This window comes from Mizuhopecten yessoensis, unplaced genomic scaffold (assembly GCF_002113885.1).
Source record: "Mizuhopecten yessoensis strain PY_sf001 unplaced genomic scaffold, ASM211388v2 scaffold9253, whole genome shotgun sequence".
Lineage (NCBI taxonomy): Eukaryota > Metazoa > Mollusca > Bivalvia > Pectinida > Pectinidae > Mizuhopecten > Mizuhopecten yessoensis.
The window spans coordinates 19,875-29,894 of NW_018407955.1; positions in this window are offsets into that span (position 1 = coordinate 19,875).

Sequence of the window (10,020 nt, forward strand, 5' to 3'; positions counted from 1 at the left end):
TGTACATATCTCTATAGCTCGCGAAGTTATGTATCGTTAACACAAAATATACATGTTACCATGTACATATCTCTATAGCTTGCAAAGTTATGTATCGTTAACACAAAATATACATGTTACCATGTACATATCTCTATAGCTTGCAAAGTTATGTATCGTTAACACAAAATATACATGTTACCATGTACATATCTCTATAGCTCGCGAAGTTATGTATCGTAAACACAAAATATGCATGTTACAATGTACATATATCTATAGCTCGCGAAGTTATGTATCTTTAACACAAAATATAAATGTTACAATGTACATATCTCTATAGCTCGCGAAGTTATGTATTGTTAGCACAAAATTTACATGTCACTATGTACATATCTGTATAGCTCGCGAAGTAATATATCGTTAACACAAAATATACATGTTATCATGTACATATCTCTATAGCACGCAAATTAAACCTATCCATCGTTTACACATCTCCATAGCTCGATAAGGTAATATATCGTAACACAAAACATACATGTAACAATGTACATATATCTATAGCTCGCGAAGTTATGTATCGTTAACACAAAATATACATGTTAAAATGTAAATTTCTGTATAGCTCGCAAAGTTATATATCGTTAACACAAAATATACATGTAACAATGTACATATCTCTATAGATCGCGAAGTTATCCATCGTTTACACATATTATACATGTTACAATGTACATATCTCCATAGCTCGCAAAGTTACATATCGTTAACACAAAATGTACATGTTACCATGTACATATCTCTATAGCTCGCGAAGCTATCCATCGTTAACAAAAAATATACATGTTGCAATGAACGTATCTCTTTGGCGCCCGAAGCTATTCCATCGTTTACACAAAATATACATGTTGCCATGTACGTATCTCTATAGCACGCAAACCTATCCATCGTTATCACAAAATATACATGTAACAATGTACATATCTCTATGGCGCCCGAAGTTATCCATCGTTAACACAAACTTTACATGTAACAATGTACATACATGGTGTGTGACCGCACAACGCACCAAAAATAGCGTGCGCACACCGTTCTTGGTGCGCACAACTGTGCGATTTAACAATCGCTCGCCTCATTGTGCGCTTCTCTCCGCACAACTGTGCGATTTGGTACAATTTGTAGATCAATATTACGGAATGACAAAAATACAGAAGTTTCGTATGCAATAATGTACACTGTGTATATATCTGTAATTTCTCATCACAATAATCAATATTATGTACAATTTTACAATGCGTGTTACATAGTAAAACAGCGGCCGTTAGGCCGTCAAGAATGGATTTGGCTCCAAGGTAACAGCACAGGTAAATAACAATTTGATGAGTGACCAGAGTTTTACCTGGCCTGTACCTGACACATAGAGCTGATATGCGATACCGTATGTATGAATAGTATTTGTTATTTGATTGATTGATTGATTGATTGATTGATAGGTTTTACGTCCGCTTCACTACCGAGTTCGGTTATCCAGCAGACGAAGAACAGAAAGGAAAATGAGTAGAAGGGATAAAGTATGGAGTAAAAGAGTATAGGAGGGGGATAGGTTAGAGAAGGGGCTGTCTATCCTATATATATTTAACTGTATAAGTCTAGTTTTTGTAAGACGGCTCTTATGCCTAATAATGCCTTACCCTAACACTCATCGTACAGCACCACCAAGTCAGGACCGGAAGTGAGGTACTGTGCCGCCTCCAGCCACACCAGCCCCTGCCTATTCTTTGAATTTGGCTTGTGTATAAAATTTGGAAGTCCATCTAAATGTCTTAATAAAGAGACCCTAGTTCTAACGGCCTAAAATTTTGGATACAATTTTCACTATCCTCTGTGTCGGCGTTTACGGGCCTACTCTTTTTCGAAAAACCAAGAGGGATTTTTTCCGTGCGTGATTGGACAGTTCTCACACGGGTCACCATTTATAGTCCCATCCGACGGACTGTAGTATTTGTTATTTGCATTTGTTTGCCTATATAGCTCCCCTTCGCCTGGGTTTTCACACCCCCGGCCTTACCGATGAGTTACATAAGTGTCTCAGGCGGGGATAAACTACGGTCCAGGTGGTTATGTTTACCTGTATACGGGATTGTTTGGTTATTTTACATGTGTCGATTAAGGTTGTTTGAAAACACCGAAAACACAATTTCTAAATATAAGAATGTATTGACCGAAACATAAGCTTATAGATGTAGCTAGAATATAGAAACATACGTAACAATCAAGTTTATATGTTTAAACACGAAACCTTATATATTGTTAAGGCATTCCTCAATTTACACCAACCACGATTATTATCGCACAACGTTCGTCCATCGTGCGCACACCGCACATCGTGTAACGTTGTGCGATCCCACGACTGTATCTCTATGGCTCGCGAAGGTATATAACGTTAACACAAAATATAAATGTAACAATGTACATATCTCTAAGGCTCGCGAATTTATTCATCGTTAACAAAAAACATACATGTTGCAATGAATGTATATATATAGCTCGCGAAGTCATGTATCGTTAACAAAAAATATACATGTTACAATGTACATATCTCTATAGCTCGCGAAGTTATTCATCGTTTACAAATATAATACATGTTACAATGTACATATCTCTATAGCTCGCGAAGTTATGTATCATTAACACAAAATATACATGTTACAATGTACATATCTCTATAGCTAGCGAAGTTATGTATCGTTAACACAAAATATAAAAGTTACAATGTACATATCTCTATGGCGCGCGAAGTTATCCATCGTTACACAAAATATACACGTTGCAATGAACGTATATCTATAGCTCGCAAAGTTATGTTTCGTTAACATAAAATATACATGTTACCATGTAAATATATCGTTATCACAAAATATACATGTTACCATGTACATGTATATATATCTAAAGTTCGCGAAATTATATATCGTTAACACAATACATACATGTAACAATGTACATATCTCTAAGGAGCGCAAAGTTATATATTGTTGAACAAAACTAACATGTTACAATGGACATCGCTCTATAGCTTGTGAGATTATCCATCGTTACACAAAATGAACATGTTACAATGTACATCGCGCTAAAGCTCGCGAAGTTATGTATCGTTAACACAAAACAAACATGTAACAATGTACACATCTCTATAGCTCGCGGAGTTATGTATCGTTAACACAAAATATACATGTTACAATGTACATATCTCTATGGCGCGCGAAGTTATCCATCGTTACACAAAATATACACGTTGCAATGAACGTATATCTATAGCTAGCAAAGTTATGTTTCGTTAACATAAAATATACATGTTACCATGTACATGTATATATATCTAAAGTTCGCGAAATTATATATCGTTAACACAATACATACATGTAACAATGTACATATCTCTAAGGAGCGCAAAGTTATATATTGTTGAACAAAACTAACATGTTACAATGTACATCGCTCTATAGCTTGTGAGATGATCCATCGTTTACACAAAATGAACATGTTACAATGTACATCGCTCTATAGCTTGTGAGATGATCCATCGTTTACACAAAATGAACATGTTACAATGTACATCGCTCTATAGCTTGTTAGATTATCCATCGTTTACACAAAATGAACATGTTACAATGTACATCGCTCTAAAGCTCGCGAAGTTATGTATCGTTAACACAAAACAAACATGTAACAATGTACACATCTCTATAGCTCGCGAAGTTATGTATCGTTAACACAAAATATACATGTTACAATGTACATATCTCTATGGCGCGCGAAGTTATCCATCGTTACACAAAATATACACGTTGCAATGAACGTATATCTATAGCTCGCGAAGTTATGTATCGTTAACATAAAATATACATGTTACCATGTAAATATATCGTTATCAAAAAATTTACATGTTACCATGTACATGTATATATATCTAAAGTTCGCGAAATTATATATCGTTAACACAATACATACATGTAACAATGTACATATCTCTAAGGCGCGCAAAGTTATATATTGTTGAACAAAACTAACATGTTACAATGTACATCGCTCTATAGCTTGTGAGATTATCCATCGTTTACACAAAATGAACATGTTACAATGTACATCGCTCTATAGCTTGTGAGATTATCCATCGTTTACACAAAATGAACATGTTACAATGTACATCGCTCTATAGCTTGTGAGATTATCCATCGTTTACACAAAATGAACATGTTACAATGTACATCGCTCTATAGCTTGTGAGATTATCCATCGTTTACACAAAATGAACATGTTACAATGTACATCGCTCTATAGCTTGTGAGATTATCCATCGTTTACACAAAATGAACATGTTACAATGTACATCGCTCTATAGCTTGTGAGATTATCCATCGTTTACACAAAATGAACATGTTACAATGTACATCGCTCTATAGCTTGTGAGATTATCCATCGTTTACACAAAATGAACATGTTACAATGTACATCGCTCTATAGCTTGTGAGATTATCCATCGTTTACACAAAATGAACATGTTACAATGTACATCGCTCTATAGCTTGTGAGATTATCCATCGTTTACACAAAATGAACATGTTACAATGTACATCGCTCTATAGCTTGTGAGATTATCCATCGTTTACACAAAATGAACATGTTACAATGTACATCGCTCTATAGCTTGTGAGATTATCCATCGTTTACACAAAATGAACATGTTACAATGTACATCGCTCTATAGCTTGTGAGATTATCCATCGTTTACACAAAATGAACATGTTACAATGTACATCGCTCTATAGCTTGTGAGATTATCCATCGTTTACACAAAATGAACATGTTACAATGTACATCGCTCTATAGCTTGTGAGATTATCCATCGTTTACACAAAATGAACATGTTACAATGTACATCGCTCTATAGCTTGTGAGATTATCCATCGTTTACACAAAATGAACATGTTACAATGTACATCGCTCTATAGCTTGTGAGATTATCCATCGTTTACACAAAATGAACATGTTACAATGTACATCGCTCTATAGCTTGTGAGATTATCCATCGTTTACACAAAATGAACATGTTACAATGTACATCGCTCTATAGCTTGTGAGATTATCCATCGTTTACACAAAATGAACATGTTACAATGTACATCGCTCTATAGCTTGTGAGATTATCCATCGTTTACACAAAATGAACATGTTACAATGTACATCGCTCTATAGCTTGTGAGATTATCCATCGTTTACACAAAATGAACATGTTACAATGTACATCGCTCTATAGCTTGTGAGATTATCCATCGTTTACACAAAATGAACATGTTACAATGTACATCGCTCTATAGCTTGTGAGATTATCCATCGTTTACACAAAATGAACATGTTACAATGTACATCGCTCTATAGCTTGTGAGATTATCCATCGTTTACACAAAATGAACATGTTACAATGTACATCGCTCTATAGCTTGTGAGATTATCCATCGTTTACACAAAATGAACATGTTACAATGTACATCGCTCTATAGCTTGTGAGATTATCCATCGTTTACACAAAATGAACATGTTACAATGTACATCGCTCTATAGCTTGTGAGATTATCCATCGTTTACACAAAATGAACATGTTACAATGTACATCGCTCTATAGCTTGTGAGATTATCCATCGTTTACACAAAATGAACATGTTACAATGTACATCGCTCTATAGCTTGTGAGATTATCCATCGTTTACACAAACTGAATATGTTACAATGTACATCGCTCTATAGCTTGTGAGATTATCCATCGTTTACACATAATTAACATGTTACAATGTTCACTGTTCATATCTCTATAGCTCGCGAAGTTTTCATCCTCAATCCAAAATGTACATGCTACAATATCCAGTTCATACATGTTTCTTTATATCTTGCGATGTGATCTATCGTAAATTATCTGTCTGTGTAATGTATATGAAGTATATAGTATAACAACTGATAAATATTACATACGACACCTTCAGTGGGGAAAACATTAATGAGTTGTCCTCATGAAGGTCTTCGTGGCGTTTTTTGACAGCACCGCTTGGGCTAGCTGTTATTGTTTGTAGAAGTGGCAGCCATGCGTGTGTGGTGGCAGCTTATGGGTTATTCAATTTTTCATATAATTTTCCATATATTATTGATGTTATACTAAAAGCCCTAGTGTGGCTCTATTGATATTAATAAATTCAAAGTCACCAATCTGCTGGCCATTTTCATTCATATTGTTGTCCCGAGTTTTTCTTGTTATGAGTGCAGAGGCATACAGATTCTTACTCATTAATACTACTTTACGAAATATAAAATACAGTTGTACAAATGTATAATTACAGAATAACTGATAAATATGACTTATTTTCATTCATGTTTGGTTTGTTTGAAGTTTCACATCATCACATTAGATAAGGTTTTACCAGAAGTCATGTGTGCTGAACTATTAATGACATCGAACCGAAATAAATGTTTCACATTTACAACAAAAAAACTTTGGTCGTATGCAGTGATTTTGTCAACACTAGAGATTTCCCATATCATGTAAAACCAACATGCATTTTCGATAACTTTATAAAATTTATCATGGTTCAAACATTTACAAGATATAAGGATCCAATCTATTTGATACAGTTGGCATGTTCCCACCCGTAACGAAACTCGGTCAATACTATTGTGGTTAACCCTTTCTCGCCCCTATACCTCCACGCACACACACATATAGTTTATACTGGACTCTTGGTTATTCATTTAACAGTCTCTAGAACTGAGGAGAGTGGGCTTGCTGACAGTATAAGGTATGGACTTTGCAGCTTAAATGTTTAAATCAAATTTTTTATTTGAAGATATGTTAATTTTGTTCATGTTAATGTATACTAGAAATATAAGCACTTTGCGACTTTTCTATGTTTGTATTTCACTGTGTTTTACTATTTTGCCTTCAAACTACTTTGTAGTTACAAATGTGCAAATAATTTTTTGAATTTGAATTTGAATTTATATTATACAGTTATATATGTAGAATGGGTTTTAGGGAAATAGTAAATTTATGGACTCCGGCATCCTCGATATCCAGGGTTTCGCTCACTTTCGTTCTCTGCACGAAAGTGAGCGTAACCCTGGATATCGAGGATGGGTCCCCCGAGGTGAAAAACTATTTCCAGAGGCGGCAAAGCCGTAAAGGGAAATAGTTTTTCACCAAGGGTGACTGTAAATTTGCTGTTTCCCGAATTACCCCATTAGTTTAAACATATTTTATTGTACAAATATACAAATGGATCGGACAACAAGTTATTACAAATAGTAAAAATAGTGTATATGTTTTTGGGGAAAGGGAAAAAGATAGGTTGAGGAAGGAAATGTGGGGTGGGAGGGGGTGGGGGTGATGGATGGGAGGGGTGTTACCTAGAAAAGTAAACGTGTAAACTGAGAAATCGATCCGCATTTGAATAAATTCTAAATTATACAGATTTCATGACATGCTTCCTTGTAGAGTAATTTCAAAATGAACAGAATCAATGTAACAAATAAATCAGGCAAAATAATGAAAAACAATTTCATAAACACATATAACATCTTACACATAAATAAAAATAGAACAGTAATCATAACTTTCAAAACCTATTGCTGGATTTGATGTAATGATGCACATGTCTAAAGATACTTATGTTTTTTTCAACCGAAAGTTGACTATTTCCAAACAAAAGTAGTTCTAAATTAAAATCAACATGCAAGGCATTCAAATTTTGGAGCAGGATTTGTCTTTCGTTGTTAAAAAGTAAGCACTCACAAAAAAAGTGAAAGGCATTTTCACAGGGATGGCCACAATAACAAACTGGACTATCAGCCAGATTTACTCTAAACAGATCATATTTAAGTGGCAACACTGATGTCTAAGTTTAGTATGCAAAATGTACAATGTTTCAGTTACCCCATCTTCGCTAGCCAAATGTTCGCTTCGTTTACAGTCCACTTACCCTAGTGGAGGGAATTATGAAAACACGGCTATATTCGCCAAGGGTACATGTAAGTGGAGTGTATCCGAAGCGAACACATGGCTAGGGAAGATGGAATTACACATTCTATAACTGTTTTATTATAACGAAACAAATTAAAGGGACGACATCACGTGAAAAGTCATATATTTTTTTAATGAACGTATGTGTTGTATGCACTTCCAATTATGCTACCTTGCTATCCCAATAGTCATAGTTCGTTCCAAATGTCCAGTTTGACCACTTGAATTATTCGATATAGCACCTGGCGGTTTTGAAACGAGGCGGTCTGAACGAGATCCAAAGGGCCGCCCAGAGAGGGGCCGTCGGGCAACTGCAACTTCTTACCGCACTATGAACAAGTAATATGATTTCTAAGTCCGTGTTGAAAATTATTGAATCAGTAATTATTCATCATCAGAAGTTAATTGCACACATGTCAATATTCAGAATATCAACGAAGAAATATTTGTTCGCAACTCAGCATTATTTATAGAAACCAGGAAATATATATTGCCGGAATGTGACCGGTACAAATGGATCGGGGCGAAACACCTTCTGTAAAAAGGAATATTCACGAGACGAATATCCCTATGCATTGACAAGTATAAAAAAGAAAAACGTTTGTGATTTTTTTTACATTGTACAATTCAGTGTTTTTGGCCACTTTTTTCCGTATCATGTATTTTATATATTCATGCATAATATCTTTTCAACTTTCACTGTCTTCATACTCTAACACTTAGTAAGTCATATTAGCCATCACAAACAATAAACATTTCTGGCAAAACCACTACGTGTACATCTAGAAAATGTGTCAGATATGGAACGTGTTGAGATACTTGATAATTATATGTATTCAATACTTTACATGGATTAAAGCATACAATGTAAATGGACCTTTTTATCATTTTTACAACGTAAACAAATGACTTTTTTTCCAGTTTTTCAATTCGTATTCCGATTCTATCTGAAGTCGAAAATAAATTATTAATAGAGAAAAAGTTGTTGCATGATTACATACATTGTAAGTCAACATCATGTGTAAACATGAACTGTTGAAACATAACGATGTAAACACTATTTTTGTTATGAGATCCTATTTACTATAAAAGTAGGTTCTTCTTCCTCAGTTATTCATCCTGAACCGATATTTTGACATATTTCAATCTTGCATGTAAATAAACATTTTTTTTTTTTACTTCAGCAATATAATTAAATCATATCATTTTACTGAACCTGGGAATATTATAAATTATGTAAATCCAATTGCGCACGTATCTCATTTGACCCCGAGTACCGACAGAGGACAGAACAGAATACGCCGTGGCTATCACAACAGTTATCCCTTGGAGGGCCTCACAGCAAAATCAAACTAACCAGTCACTTATCCCTTCCTTTCGCATAAACTACTGTACATAGAAACTCTCTCCGATACATGCCCATTAACATAACAAAATAAGTCCATCTGTGTTCCAACTCAGACAAAGATATGTTTAGTTATGTGTGTGTTATGCTTCTTCTTCGGATTTATTTTATTATTAAATGCGTTTTATATATAGTGCTGACAGTGGAAAATTGTAGTTCATAACGTGTGTTTTTATGTGTATGTGGTTTGCTTCAAAGTTTTATGCTAATATGTATTTTATGGTAAAAAATACTGTCCTGCTATATGTATGCATGTATATATATATAGCTTATAACTTTGCATGGAGACTTATGTTTTAACACTTTCTGTTAATGTTTCATAATGTTTTATATATGTAATTTCTTGAATTGATGCTTTTTACTTATGTTTGTCGGAATAATAGCTTTTAATAGCTGATGTTAAATGTTCTTAAATATCCGACGTTAAATAAAGTTTATTGTATTGTATTATTGTATTGTATTGTATACTAGCGAGGTTAATAGTTTTAGATATTTATTCATAAGATTAACAGCATTTCTGTTGATTCCAGAAATACCGATGAATATCTTAGATTTAATCTTTTTTATG